This window comes from Acanthochromis polyacanthus, chromosome 6 (genome assembly GCF_021347895.1).
Source record: "Acanthochromis polyacanthus isolate Apoly-LR-REF ecotype Palm Island chromosome 6, KAUST_Apoly_ChrSc, whole genome shotgun sequence".
Classification (NCBI taxonomy): domain Eukaryota; kingdom Metazoa; phylum Chordata; class Actinopteri; family Pomacentridae; genus Acanthochromis; species Acanthochromis polyacanthus.
In genome coordinates this window covers 4520919-4528788 of record NC_067118.1, presented here as the reverse complement: position 1 = coordinate 4528788, position 7870 = coordinate 4520919, and the positions used below count along the sequence as shown (strand labels likewise).

At 42.3% G+C, this 7870-nt stretch overlaps 1 long non-coding RNA gene across 1 annotated transcript; it reads left to right on the top strand.

Moving 5' to 3' along the window:
• The first annotated feature begins 3772 nt into the window (after window positions 1-3772).
• Window positions 3773-6942, top strand: LOC127534527 (uncharacterized). Its single transcript, XR_007942682.1, has 2 exons — window positions 3773-4440; window positions 5422-6942. It is a non-coding gene; the product is annotated as an uncharacterized LOC127534527 (long non-coding RNA).
• Window positions 6943-7870: the final 928 nt, after the last annotated feature.

Genomic DNA, 7870 nt, shown 5'->3' with positions numbered 1-7870 from the left:
TTCTGCACAAACTGTTGAAACTCAATACAATCCGTCCTTGACTTTTTGAGTTATGCTGTTAACAGACAGACAGACAGATGGCCTGGCGGAGGTCTGCGCTCTCCGAGTGCTTTTCTAGTTTAATATGTCTTTCTGAGCAGCGGTCGTCCGGGCGGACGAGCAAGAATGTAGATATCGTAATGACGAGTCGTCTGGCCGAGTTTCAGGTCGCTACGGACGAGCGGACGAGCGCGAAGGTCCCACACTGGCTCAGTGTTCAGATAAACTAACAGGTTTTCAGGTCTAACTCTGGTTTCACAGCATGAGATCCAGCTGCTCACAGCATCAGTCAGTCCATCAACATCAGCTGAGGACTCCTTCAACACGTCCCAGTCAGAAGCTTCCAGACATCAGGCGTCTTCATTTTATGTCTGTCTTGGGGTGAGGACATGGTAGTGGGAAGTCCTGAGGCTTTGGGAACAACAGATAGCAGTGATGCTGTAGAGTAAAGATGACTGGAGGAAGAACGTCTGCTTCAAAGTGTGATTTAGAAGCAGACAGTACATGTGGTGCTGGATGACTCCATGATCCACGTTTGTGTTGTGTTAAAGTTGAACATGTTAGAAAAGTGTGACGGTACAACTCCTAGCAGTGATGCCCCCTGTAGGAGGATTAACTGAACTGTTGGAGGCAACTGGGGCATTAGAGGCAAAGTGAATGTCAGAGTGATGAAGGTCTGTGTCTCCAGGATGTGCTGCTATGTCTAGAAGCAGGAGTCAGATAGCTTCACTCCTGTCTCTGACCTGGACAAAGTGAGCAGAGGAATGATGAACAAACTCTACTGGGAGGTCTTTGAATGAGTCAGGACTTCAGGGTGGATGATCAGAACCCCTTCATGGCTTTCCTGAAGACACAAGACGAACCGACAAAGAACACGAGAGACAGAATGAGTTTAAATCCACTGGTGCTGTTTGTTTCAGCAACCAACAATAATTATTGATAGAAACCAGCACTGGTTCCCTCAATATGTTTTCTGATGAGAGTAGAAACACCTGCAGTCCACATGTGGACTTTTTAGATCCTCCTCTATGTAGTTCAAGGACCTGAAACTCTGAAATGATTCATAGAATGAAGGTAGAACTCTGATCATTAATAAAGTTAGTGTAGATGAAGAACCAGCTGGTTCTGTGTGCGTGTGATGGATGTGACAATGTGACCACAATGTAATCTTCATTGTATTCAATTAACTGTGTGACCTCAGTGTAGCCTCCATTGCATTTGCTGACAATGAATACGTTTATATGCAGTCAATATTCGGGTTAAGGTCAATATTCCGGTTTCTGAAACGTTTGGAATAAGCCCTTTACATGGATAAACAGACAGTTACTCCTGTTGTGTGGCGCTGTGATGCCGTGTGTGGGTTTCTCCATGTCTGTTTACCTCTTTGTGTGTGTCCGGTGGGTCGCGTGCCAGACGTGGATACAACATGTATGCAAGTAGTGCCGGACTCAAAAGACCAAGATTCCTTTTGGATGAAACATGCGCAGAACGCAAACTAATGTCTCTTTCTATGGGGATATTACCAAAGCGTTTATATGACGAGATATTCGGGTTAGAAAAGGAGTACCCCAGGGGTCTTATTCGGGTTTTTAAGAACCGGAATATGAGCATATTCGGGTTTTTGCGGGTGTTTACATGGCCGTACGCAACCGGGTTATTGCTAATATTCCGGTTAAGAAAGGGTTATAGACTGCATATAAACGTACTCAATGTAACTTGTGTTGTATTCAACTTTAGTGATGGGAAATCTGGCTTTTTTTAGAGAGCGACTCTTTTGGCTCCCAAGCAGCTCTTCTGGTTGTTTTGTGGCTTTAATTAATTTATTATCAACAACAATATAAAATTATGCACAAAATGAATTACTAATGTAAAATATTGTGTTTTTATTTATTTATATATGTTTATTATTTAAATATGCTTTTTATTCACTGCTCAGTTCTCAGCAGTGTGTCTGTCGCTGAACTCAGAACAATCCAGAAGACAAAACACCATTTTAAAGTTTTAATAAAGTGACACGTAACTGACAGAAGGATGTATTGGTTTGGGATGTCCAGCTGTCAGTTATTAGACACACTGCTTGTCTTGCTGTGGTCACAGACTTCTGCAAAAACTGTGTCATAGAGCTCTGGGTGGAGGTTTAGGTGGTTGTGGTGGCATACTACATGATGCTGTAGATACTGCAGCAGAAGCAGCAGCAGACACACTGGAACCTTCATTAATACCACATTCAACCATTGCACTGATGGGTGGACAGTTCTCAGATGCCTGTGGAGGTTGTTTGTGGAGCCGGCTCTGTAGGATATTCTTTTCTTGCAGACTCTACACTCTGCCTTTGTATTATCAATCAAATTAAAATGGTTCCAGATTTTACTGGTTTTCCTGGTGTCACTCATTTTCTTTACCTTTCTATCGATGTCTCGTCTTGTTGCCCCTGGCTCTCTTTCTCTCTCTCCCTCCTGCTCTGTGATCTACTGCTGCTGTCTGTGAGTGTAACTGCCACCCCTCCCCCTCTGCTCAAACATTCCAAAAATTATTAGATTGGGGTAGGCATTCCCCCAGAGGAAGGAACTCCTCCCTCTGGAGTCATGCCACCACCAGTCGTGCTTTTTATTCTGTGTTCTGAGTATCTCTTCTCGTGATGTGTCGTTCGCGAACAAAACGACTCTTAGAGCCGGATCTTTCAAGTGACCGACGGGAGCCGGCTCCTTATCGGGAGCCGTGTTGTTGTTTTTCGCTCTCTCACTTTTTTTCTCTTCAAGCCAGACGTTATTGGTCAATCTGTGTTTGCTGAGCAGAGGGGGGGGGGGCAGTTACACTCACAGACAGCAGCAGTAGATCACAGAGCAGGAGGGAGAGAGAGAAAGAGAGCCAGGGGCAACAAAACCAGACATAGAAAGGTAAAGAAAATGAGTGACACCAGGAAAACGAGTAAAATCTGGAACCATTTTAATTTGATTGATAGTACAAAGGCAGAGTGTAGAGTCTGCAAGAAAAGAATATCCTACAGAGCCGGCTCCACAAACAACCTCCTGAGAACTGTCCACCCATCAGTGCAATGGTTGAATGTGGTATTAATGAAGGTACCAGTGTGTCTACTGCTGCTGTTGCTGCAGTATCTACAGCATCATGTAGTATGCCGCCACAGCCACCTAAACCTCCACCCAGAGCTCTATGACACAGTTTTTGCAGAAGTCTGTGACCACAGCAAGACAGAACTCAATTGATGAAGAACTGGCAAAAATGATTGCCCTTGATTTTCAACCATTTTCAGTTGTGGATGATAAAGGATTCAGGAAGTTTGTTCATGCACTAAATCCAATGTATGCAATTCCAAGCAGGAAAACACTTTCCCAAAAATCCTCCCAGGCCTGTATGAAAGAGAACATGCATTACTGCAAGAGAGGGTTAAAAAGCCACAGCAGTGTGTCTAATAACTGACAGCTGGACATCCCAAACCAATACATCCTTCTGTCAGTTACATGTCACTTTATTGAAACTTTAAAATGGTGTTCTGTCTTCTGGATTGTTCTGAGTTCAGCGACAGACACACTGCTGAGAACTGAGCAGTGAATAAAAAAGCATATTTATATAATAAACATATATAAATAAAAACACAATATTTTACATTAGTAATTCATTTTGTGCATAATTTTATATTGTTGTTGATAATAAATTAATTAAAGCAACAAAACAACCTGAAGAGCCGTTTGGGAGCCAAAAGAGCCGCTCTCTAAAAAGAGTCGGATTTCCCATCACTAGAACGAAGATAAACAGAGGACCAGCCCCAACAAAGAACTGACACCTCCCTGTGGGCGTTGGTTTCTGGTTTCAGCGGTAAAAGAAGGAAAACATTTTGATCTCCAGCAAGTTGGTTTTTCACTTCCAGCAGAATCAGTTTGATTTCCTGCTGGTACGACGCATGCGACTGTTTTTTCCTCGGAGCATTCAAACCTGTTGAACATGAGTCTGAAACCAGGAGGGAATGTTTTTGTGACCAGAGTCACTAAATCAGTCGGTCTCTGCACTGCAGTCACTGGGATTTTTCTCTACCATGCCGTATTTGACAAGGACCTTGAATGTACCTGCAAAGATCAAATCAGGGTTTGGCAGGTCTACATGACCCTCCCTGTATTCATAATACCTGTAGTGTTGCTGTTGTTGGATGGATCCTTTCAGGTGCTCCTAAAATACAGCTGCCTGAAGGGTAGGAAGAGATTCCGTCGCTTTTTGTTGCAGTGCATCATCAGAGCATTTCTCATCGGCCTGTTGTGGCCGATATCAGTGATGATCGATGGAGATTGGTACGCCTGCTATTATATTCACAAGAATCTGTACTGTGGAGAGTTCAATCTGAGAGCTGATGGCCTAATGATCATGAAAGAGCTCAAATACACATCGAGGGTGAGTATTTCTTTTCTTTTCTTTGTCCACAACCTACACTGATGTAGTTCCTGTTCCTTTTCTAGTTCCTTCATGTTTTATTGAAGGCTAAGTGTCTAAATACCAAACCTAAAAATGTAAATGTGTTTCTGCCCACTAATATTCACTTTTATACGCTACAAGTTCACCACAACAAACAGCTTTCATGACTTTATTTTAACTTTTGTTCTCAAAACATTGTGAGAAAACAAAGAGTGGTGTTCTCAGTTTGTGAGTTTCCAGAATGTTCTTCTGTGTAGAATAACGTTGTCTAAAGACGTTCTAAAACCAGAACACTGTTCTCCAACTAGTTCTTCAAACGTTCTCTGAATGTTGCATGGAGTCTTTCCTTTGCTAACATGCAACACTGTGTAAAAGTGGAGGAATATCTGACAGAAGTTGGTGCTAGAATGTTCTAGATCAGCATCAACAGCATCCCTAAAACATTTTCTTTGACACATCATTAGAACTTGTACGTTGTGTTGGACAGTGTTGTGGGAATGATCCCTGCTAGCTAGAAAAGCAGCCAACCCTCCCTGATTTAGTCCACAGCAAAAGCTCCGTTTTCCAACATGAGAACAGCGTTGTGCTGTTTGTCAGGACTACAGTTACCTTTAGACAGCTCACAGCATGGAAAGGTTCAAGAGGGGAAGTCAGGAAAGATCCCATGAAATGATGGAATATGATGGAATATCATGCAGTCCAACACTGAGGACAGAAACATGTGACAGTCAACCACATAGCAGAGAAACATGGAAAACTACACTTGTGTCATTTAGAAGAACTTTAAGCCAACAGATTGTAGTTCAACAATGATTTGGATCAGAAATAACATGTCAGTTCTTAGAGTTTAAAGTTTTGGGACGAGCAGTTCAACCTGTAGGTTCACTGAAAGTTTAGGAGGTTATCTAGTTAGTGCTGCCACTGGAGAAGACGTTAACTTTGGACTTTTATTTCTTTCAGATTATTGGCTTCACTGTGCTCATCGTCGTCATCGCTCTGGCTGCCATCTTACGCTTCCCATGGAGGGAATGCTGCACTCATGAATCAAAAAAATCAATGTCTAAGAGTGAATCAAAGTATCTCAGCAAAGATGATGTCTTCGTAAAGATTCTTTTGGAAGAGGGTGCAAATATAGTTACAAATGAGCTGATAGAGGTTGCACAAAGCGAGATAAAAGAAAAACTCAAAGGCCACGTGTCTGCTGGAGAATGGCTGAAATGTTATGATGTTGTGGACGAGATCATTAAGGTTCACACCTCTACACCCACATCATCTGAATACTCCCCTAACGAGGCCACAGCCTCAGTTTAGTCCTCCAAAGACCAACGCTGAATCCCAAACTGCCCCCTCCACTACCGAGTGTCACTCCAAAAGAAGTCACACTCACAGCTGTGGAGGGCACCTATTACTGAAGGGGGAGGGTATAAATACGATCGTCAGGAATGAGACGCCCTGTCGCCTCACCGGAAAACGGAAGACGTCATCGCCATGGTAACACAAAGACGCGTACTGTCATGGCTGTAGCGCTGTGGCACAGGTTGCAACTAACAAGGATCGCTGCTGCTTCCAGAAGACGAAAGCGTCCCACTTTTTTTTCACTCACATGTTTTCCAATCCTATTATCTGGCATTTCAAATCCAACAAATGAATGAATGAACGAATTATGTCAGTTGTGTTCAAATTTTAAGGTGTCAGGGGGTGCACAATTAAATCAAATGTCAGCAGAGAAGAAGATTTGTTTCTTTTGATTTATCTTTTTACATCACTCTTTTTGTGATGTTCTGTCAGTGTGAAAAATGCGTGGGAGAAATAAAGGACGCATGTGGAACTTACATCGATATGTTGTTTCCTCCTCCATTTCGACGTTGCACTTCCTGAAAAAGTTGTCCAGAGTGAGCATCGATGCAGACTCGCTATTTAAGGGCTGAACAGTCCACTCTCCCTCCGCACTACGCGGTTTGGGACGGCCCTTAATATGGAGGACCCTCCACGGGAACACGCAAACGGAGGGATAGTGTGTAGGGGGCGGTTTGGGATTCAGCCCTTGTCTTCTTTCCAGAGTTCCTCGTCACTCCAACATCAGCGCCTCTCTGTGGTCAAAGCTAAAGCTGGCCCATATTTGATCATCACAGCTGCTCTGTTGCTAACTTGTTGCTAGTTGTACAGAAATGTTTTCCAGGACTCATACGTAGCTCAGACTGCTTTAAAGAGGATTTACAGACATTTAATCTTTGCTCCGTTTGAAGCATCTTTCTGTTCCTACACTTGAAGCTTTTCTTCTATTTCTGCTGATTGTGACTGCTGACATTTAGACTGCATTAATAATCAACTAACTACTGCTGAGCTCAGGGATTCACACATTTGTGGGGATTATTAAGTTCTTATCATGGATTACCAATTATTTTAAATCTATGTCATGTTGAATTTCACACTTCCTGCATGTTCTCTTTTCTTGTTAGTAATAAAAATCTTTATTGATCAGATTTTGTCTGGAACTCATTGACTGTGTTCTTCATTTGTCTTCAACCACATTTTAACAGCATCTCCTACAATATGATCCCATACATGACAATAAAATAGAACAGGATGCTCCATGGTAGGACAGAGTTTAGGTTCTTGTATTTTCTGGAGGTAGCTACAGTACTGCATCCTGGATAATGGTAGATTTATGATCAATACTATTCACTGTCATCTAATACAGGAACACAATAAAGTTAAGCAGCAGAAAAACTGATGTTGTTGATAATAAATCCTGTTGACTGATTGGTGGAACCTCATGGCTGTACCAGCACTGAACTGAGCAGCAGTGGTGCTCCGGCGCTCTCTGCTGGTCATATCTGGTTATTGCACCTTTCAGACCAGGGAACTTTTGGATTTTCACTGTCAGAAAAAATAGCAGGAAGACAAGTTTAGTGTTTCAGTGTCTCCAGAAATCAAAGTCTAGCAGCCCTGAAATGTGGTGAGAACAGACAGAATAGTTTGATCACATCAGAAGGATTGAATGGATCCAGTAGAGAACATATTTAGAATTATGGGATGGATCCATGCTTCCTACCAAACATCCAGTCTTTGGTCAACATAAACTACCAGTCAGTAGTTTGGACACACCTTCATTCAATGCTTTTCTTTATTTTTACTACTTTCTACATTGTAGATACTGAAGACATCAGAACTATGAAGCAAAACGTACGGAATTATGGAGCAAACAAACTACAGAGAAATAACTTTAAAGATGTTTTCTATTTTAGATTCTTGTTCTCTGGATGAGCTTCATGAGGTAGAACCTGGAATGGTTCCACTTCACAGGTTCATTAGTGGAACTTCTTCCTTCTTAATGGGGTTGATCCATCAGAAGTCAGGTTGGTCCACAGCTGACAGTCCTATTGGACAACTGTTAGAATCCATATTA